This window comes from Salmo trutta, chromosome 3 (assembly GCF_901001165.1).
Source record: "Salmo trutta chromosome 3, fSalTru1.1, whole genome shotgun sequence".
Lineage (NCBI taxonomy): Eukaryota > Metazoa > Chordata > Actinopteri > Salmoniformes > Salmonidae > Salmo > Salmo trutta.
In genome coordinates this window covers 40,201,794-40,208,746 of record NC_042959.1, presented here as the reverse complement: position 1 = coordinate 40,208,746, position 6,953 = coordinate 40,201,794, and the positions used below count along the sequence as shown (strand labels likewise).

General features: G+C 50.0%; 1 pseudogene; it reads left to right on the top strand.

The window, feature by feature from the left end:
• Positions 1-3,966: 3,966 nt before the first annotated feature.
• LOC115165309 (uncharacterized protein K02A2.6-like) lies at positions 3,967-6,629 on the top strand (annotated as a pseudogene).
• Positions 6,630-6,953: the final 324 nt, after the last annotated feature.

The window sequence follows — 6,953 nt, the reverse complement described above, 5'->3', positions numbered from 1 at the left end:
CGCGTCTTGTGACGGCCGGCCGCCCAACAACCTGCCCACTTGACCCTATCCCCTCCTCTCTTCTCCAGACCATTTCCGGAGACCTTCTCCCCTACCTCACCTCGCTCATCAACTCATCCTTGACCGCTGGCTACGTCCCTTCCGTCTTCAAGAGAGTTGCACCCCTTCTGAAAAAACCTACACTCGATCCCTCCGATGTCAACAACTACAGACCAGTATCCCTTCTTTCTTTTCTCTCCAAAACTCTTGAACGTGCCGTCCTTGGCCAGCTCTCCTGCTATCTCTCTCAGAACGACCTTCTTGATCCTAATCAGTCAGGTTTCAAGACTGGGCATTCAACTGAGACTGCTCTTCTCTGTGTCACGGAGGCTCTCCGCACTGCTAAAGCTAACTCTCTCTCCTTCTAGACCTATCTGCTGCCTTTGATACTGTGAACCATCAGATCCTCCTCTCCACCCTCTCCGAGCTGGGCATCTCCGGCGCGGCCCACGCTTGGATTGCGTCCTACCTGACAGGTCGCTCCTACCAGGTGGCGTGGCGAGAATCTGTCTCCGCACCACGTGCTCTCACCACTGGTGTCCCCCAGGGCTCTGTTCTAGGCCCTCTCCTATTCTCGCTATACACCAAGTCACTTGGCTCTGTCATATCCTCACACGGTCTCTCCTATCATTGCTATGCAGACGACACACAATTAATCTTCTCCTTTCCCCCTTCTGACAACCAGGTGGCGAATCGCATCTCTGCATGTCTGGCAGACATATCAGTGTGGATGACGGATCACCACCTCAAGCTGAACCTCGGCAAGACGGAGCTGCTCTTCCTCCCGGGGAAGGACTGCCCGTTCCATGATCTCGCCATCACGGTTGACAACTCCCTTCTGTCCTCCTCCCAGAGTGCTAAGAACCTTGGCGTGATCCTGGACAACACACTGTCGTTCTCCACTAACATCAAGGCGGTGACCCGATCCTGTAGGTTCATGCTCTACAACATTCGCAGAGTACGACCCTGCCTCACACAGGAAGCGGCGCAGGTCCTAATCCAGGCACTTGTCATCTCCCGTCTGGATTACTGCAACTCGCTATTGGCTGGGCTTCCTGCCTGTGCCATCAAACCCCTACAACTCATCCAGAACGCCGCAGCCCGTCTGGTGTTCAACCTTCCCAAGTTCTGTCACGTCACCCCGCTCCTCCGCTCTCTCCACTGGCTTCCAGTTGAAGCTCGCATCCGCTACAAGACCATGGTGCTTGCCTACGGAGCTGTGAGGGGAACGGCACCTCCGTACCTTCAGGCTCTGATCAGGCCCTACACCCAAACAAGGGCACTGCGTTCATCCACCTCTGGCCTGCTCGCCTCCCTACCTCTGAGGAAGCACAGTTCCCGCTCAGCCCAGTCAAAACTGTTCGCCGCTCTGGCACCCCAATGGTGGAACAAGCTCCCTCACGATGCCAGGACAGCGGAGTCAATCACCACCTTCCGGAGACACCTGAAACCCCACCTCTTTAAGGAATACCTGGGATAGGATAAAGTAATCCTTCTAACCCCCCCCCCCTTTAAAAGATTTAGATGCACTATTGTAAAGTGGTTGTTCTACTGGATATTATAGGTGAATGCACCAATTTGTAAGTCGCTCTGGATAAGAGCGTCTGCTAAATGACTTAAATGTAAATGTAAATGTGAAGGGCAGCACTGTGAAAGGGGTGATACAGTGCTGGTGGAAAGCTATGGCTGGCAACAACACCTGACTCTGTACTTCAGGCCGCTGCCACAGATCAAGCAGTACCAGCACTTCAGGTGAAAATAAATGTCATTGTATGAGGTTATAGTTCTTATATGAACTTGGCAGGTGAATTGATGTTGTGCAAGGTTGTAATGTCTTCAGATTTTTTTGTGTTTTTATTCCCTGTTTTACAGCTTCAATGCTCTGTAGCATGGTGTTGTTGTCGCCAATGCTGACATCCTTCTTCCCATAGATGGTCTGCCTGTACAAGCACCACCTGGACTGGACACAGCTATACAAACTTTTCTTTTCGGGAAGATGAGGGAGATTTGCGACGAAGAGGCTATGGACATCACATGCCCTGCACCAAAGTCAAGAGCAGGACAGAAACAGGCTCTTCGAATGTAGATTCCCTTGTTCATGCGTGGTTCGGACGGACCAGTCATCAGCACTATCTGTTGTGCCTCTATTCAAATTACACTCCTAACACACACGTCATACGTTGCTGCTACAATTTTTTTTTATCCTGCTGCTCAGCCACTTATATCGTTATTGATATTGTTATAGTGTGGACACTATATAAATAATGACATGGTTATTATTGGTATTGACCGTGACCTTTCCCTTTTGATGATGTCATCACTAAGAGTGAGTTCTGTGCAATGTGATTCTACCACCGGTTGAGTGGGCTATATAGTTCTGCTATATTTGTACCATTTGTACCTGGCAATACACCTTTAGGTTTGGGTTGAAAGTAAAGGAAAGTAATATTGAAATGCGTGTGGCCATTCCTTGTCAAGTTACTACACCTTTTTGGCGACGAGGATAAAACTTTATCAACTTGTACAGGGCGAGGTGCTAGCTAGCTAAGAAACAGTGGAGGTAGTCAGTTAGCTAGCTAGCTTAATGAGTGATGGAGAGCAGGTGCCGCTGGACGGAAACGCCGACGGGGACAATCAGCAGCAAGTGAAAATCGCTAACGAGGATCAAGGACAAGTTGGCGTTATAATGGCAATGTTTGGGACTATCACTGAGTTTGTGAAAGAGAACGAGTACTGGACGGAATATGTGGAAAGGTTGGGACACTTTTTCTTGTTAAATGTAATCACAGATGAGGCTAAACAGCGCTCTATTCTCTTGAGTGTGTGTGGGGCTAAAACCTACAAGCTAATGAGGAATTTGGCTACACCACGGAGACCGGGAGAAATTCATTTTGGGGATCTAGTTGCTCTCGTTCAGACTCACCACAATGCAAGCCGTCAGTGATTGTCCAGAGGTTCAAGTTTAACTGCCATTTTCGGAAAACAGGTCAGTCTGTTGCTAACTTTGTTGCTGAATTACGTGAACTCTCTGAACATTGTGAGTTTGGGGCTATGTTAGAGGACATGCTCCGTGACAGATTAGTCTGTGGCATTAATGAGGACAGCATACAGCGCCGGTTGCTGGGGGAAGCCCCACTGACTTTCAAGAGAGCATTGGAACTATCTCAAGGGATGGAGATGGCCGCTAGTAATGTGAAAAATATTCAAAAGGCCAACAGTGAAAGTTGTGCAGTGCATCAGGTGACAAAAGAGGTGGCAGGAAAAAGGAGAAAAGCAGTGGAATGTTTCAGATGTGGAGGGACACATTATGGTTATAACTGTAAGTTCATGGAGACTGTCTGTCACAATTGCAACAAAAAGGGACATTTAGCAAAAAAATGCAGGGGTCCTAGGAGCAAGCCAGAGGGTGGGCGGACTGGGCTGGGCAAGTTCACAGCACCAAAGCCTCAGTCAGCAGCGCACCACCTAGAGAGCACAGAGGAGGAGGAAGAGCATTGTTCCTACAACATGTTTAATGTGAGGGAGCCGCGCGCAGAGCCTATCTATGCTACAGTGGAGGTAGATGGAAAGCAGATGAGGATGGAGGTTGACACGGGGGCCTCTGCCACTGTCATAAGTGAGGAGACCTACAAACAAAAATGGGGCTCAAGACAGGTTTCTGCCCTCACACCGGCAGGGATCAGACTGCGTACGTACACCGGGGAGACCATACCATTGCTGGGGGCTCTAGAGGTGGACATTGCATACAACAGCCAGGAAGCGAGAGCACGGCTCCTGGTGGTGAAAGGGAATGGGCCTAGTTTACTAGGGCGTGACTGGCTAAACAAAATACAACTGAGCTGGGGTGAGATAAAACACACCCGAGTGACTGAGGATGTCATTCAAAAGTACCCAGAGATTTTCAAAGATGAACTGGGCACACTGCAGTTAAGCTGTTCGTGGATCCTCAGGCCAAGCCTCGCTTTTTCAAGCCCAGGACAGTGCCTTACGCCATGAAAAAGAAAGTGGAAGATGAGTTGGAGCGGCTGCAGGAAGCAAACGTCATTACTCCCGTTCAGTTCTCCCGCTGGGCAGCTCCTATCGTTCCCGTTCTGAAAAGTGACGGCACGGTGCGTATATGTGGGGACTACAAACTCACCATCAACAGGGCCTCTAAGCTAGACGCTTACCCGCTGCCACGGGTGGAGGACATGTTCACGACACTGGCAGGAGGCAAGACGTTCTCAAAGCTTGACATGAGTCACGCCTACCAACAGCTCCTCCTGGACGAGGACTCAAAAGAGTATGTCACAGTGAACACGCACAAAGGCTTGTTCAGGTACAACCGCTTGGTTTTCGGAGTGGCGTCCAGCCCAGACATTTTCCAGAAGACAATGGACAATTTGCTGCAGGGGATCCCTCATGTAGCAGTGTACCTGGATGACATCCTGGTTACAGGGGAGACGGAGGAGGAGCACCTCCACCATCTGGACCAGGTGTTAAAGAGATTCTCTGAGGCAGGGCTGCGCCTGAAGCGTAGCAAGTGCACATTCCAAGCACAGAGTGTGACATACCTAGGTCACAAGATCACAGCGCAGGGTCTGTGTCCTGTGGAGGACAAAGTCAGGGCAATCAAGGATGCTCCAAACCCCAAGAATGGGTGAGCTCAGGTCGTTCCTGGGCATGGTGAACTACTATGGTAGGTTCCTCCCGGAGCTGTCAACAGTGTTGGCTCCACTTTATCAGTTGCTCCACAAAGACTGTAAATGGAAGTGGGGGCCAGCACAAGAGAAAGCTTTCAAGGAAGTGAAAGCACTACTACAATCAGCACAACTTCTGGTTCATTTTGACCAAGACAAAGAGATCATCCTGTCATGTGACGCCTCACCCTATGGCATCGGGGCAGTACTCTCTCATCAGATGGAGGACGGGTCAGAGAGACCCATTGGATTCGCATCACGTACGCTGACGATTGCTGAGAAGGGTTATTCACAGTTAGACAAGGAAGGTCTGGCCATAGTCTTTGCTGTAAAATGCTTCCATCAGTACCTCTACGGTCGTCATTTCACCATATGCACTGACCAAAAACCACTGATGAGCATTTTTAGTGAATCAAGATGCATTCCACCCATGGCTTCAGCAAGGTTACAGCGCTGGGCCCTGACACTGTCAGCTTACCAGTACACGATAGTGTATAGAGCGGGGAAGGACAATGCAAATGCAAACGCGCTCAGCCGTCTCCCGCTACCAGAGATGCCTGCCACAACTGTGGTGCCTCCCGAGACAATTTTCCTAATGGAGAGATTGTCAAACTCACCTGTGAATGCCAAACAGATCAAACAGTGGACAGACCGGGATCCTATCCTGTCCCAAGTGAAAAGATTCCTGATGCAGGGTTCGGCCTCCTGTCATAGAGGATGATGGACTAAGACCTTATGCAAAGCGCAAAACTGAGCTGAGTGTGCAGGATGGCTGCATACTCTGGGGGTCCAGAGTGGTTGTTCCACCCCCTGGCCGTGCACAAGTCATGGATGAGGTCCATGAGGCTCACCCGGGTGCCTCCCGGATGAAAAGTTTAGCCAGATCTTACATCTGGTGGCCTAACATGGATCAGGAGGTAGAAGACAAAGTTAAATCATGTTCTGAGTGCCAGATCAACCAGAAGATGGCGCCGCCCGCGCCACTACATCTGTGGGAGTGGTCTGACCGCCCATGGTCCAGGCTGCATATAGATTTTGCAGGTCCTTTCATGGGTCACATGTTCCTTGTCATGGTGGACGCACACTCCAAGTGGCTGGAGGCGCGCATCATGAGTAACATCACAGCGACCACAACCACCGAAAAGCTTCAGCAGGTGTTTTCAACCCATGGTCTGCCGGACTCTCTGGTGTCCGACAACGCAACAACGTTTACCTGTGACTTGTTCCAAGAATTCATGCGGAGAAACGGGATCCGCCATGTCCGCAGCGCCCTGTTTCACCCGGCCTCAAACGGCTTAGTGGAGCGGGCTGTGCAGACACTGAAAGAGGGGCTCAAAAGGATGACTGGGGGAACCATCACAACTTAGCTCTCTCGGTTCTTGTTCCAGTTCCGCATCACGCCACAAACAACAACAGGACAGGCTCCAGCGGTGATGTTAATGGGCAGAAAGCCAAAAGCTCACCTGGATCTACTGCGTCCGAACATCAGAGCACGAGTGGAATGGAAGCAGGAGAAACAAAAAGAGAGACATGACCACCACGCAAGGGAGAGACAGTTAAAACCCAGTCAGAGTGGTCCCGTCTTCTTTGTGGTCAAACTGACTGATGGGCGAGTCATGAGCAGACACCAGGACCATCTCCGCCTGCGCTATGACAAAGACAAGACCATGTTTTCAGACGGAACAGCTGTGGGTGGTAGTATACAAGTTGAAACCCCACAGGAAACAGCATCTGAGGAACGGGGGCATTCAGTGGTTCCAGCAGAGGGTGATGGACATTCTCTCACAAACACCCAACACGCTCCTGTGCCCTCAGACCCAGCTCCACTGGGACACGTCTTACCTGTGTCTCATAGCACACCAGGAGTACTGCGCAGATCACAGCGTAGTCACAAGCCTCCTGAAAGACTAACTCTGTAGTTGAGACTGAGAGACTCGTGGTGTTAGTGTTTGTTTGGAGCAGCAGACCTAGTTGAAAAGAAATAAGGACTGTCATTTATTTGTTGTTGTTTTGGTTACATTTGTAACCATTTGGCTGTACCGTTTACCCCTTCTGTAGAGACCAATCCACTTACCAAGACTTAGCAAAATGTTGATATATAAAATTAATATTGACATGTTTGGTCATAACATGATTTTGTGACATACCACAACAATATCATGTGACCGTATCATGAGTCCACCACATAAATATATGGCGCATGCATCTGTTTATGTACTGAACATGTGCACCTCA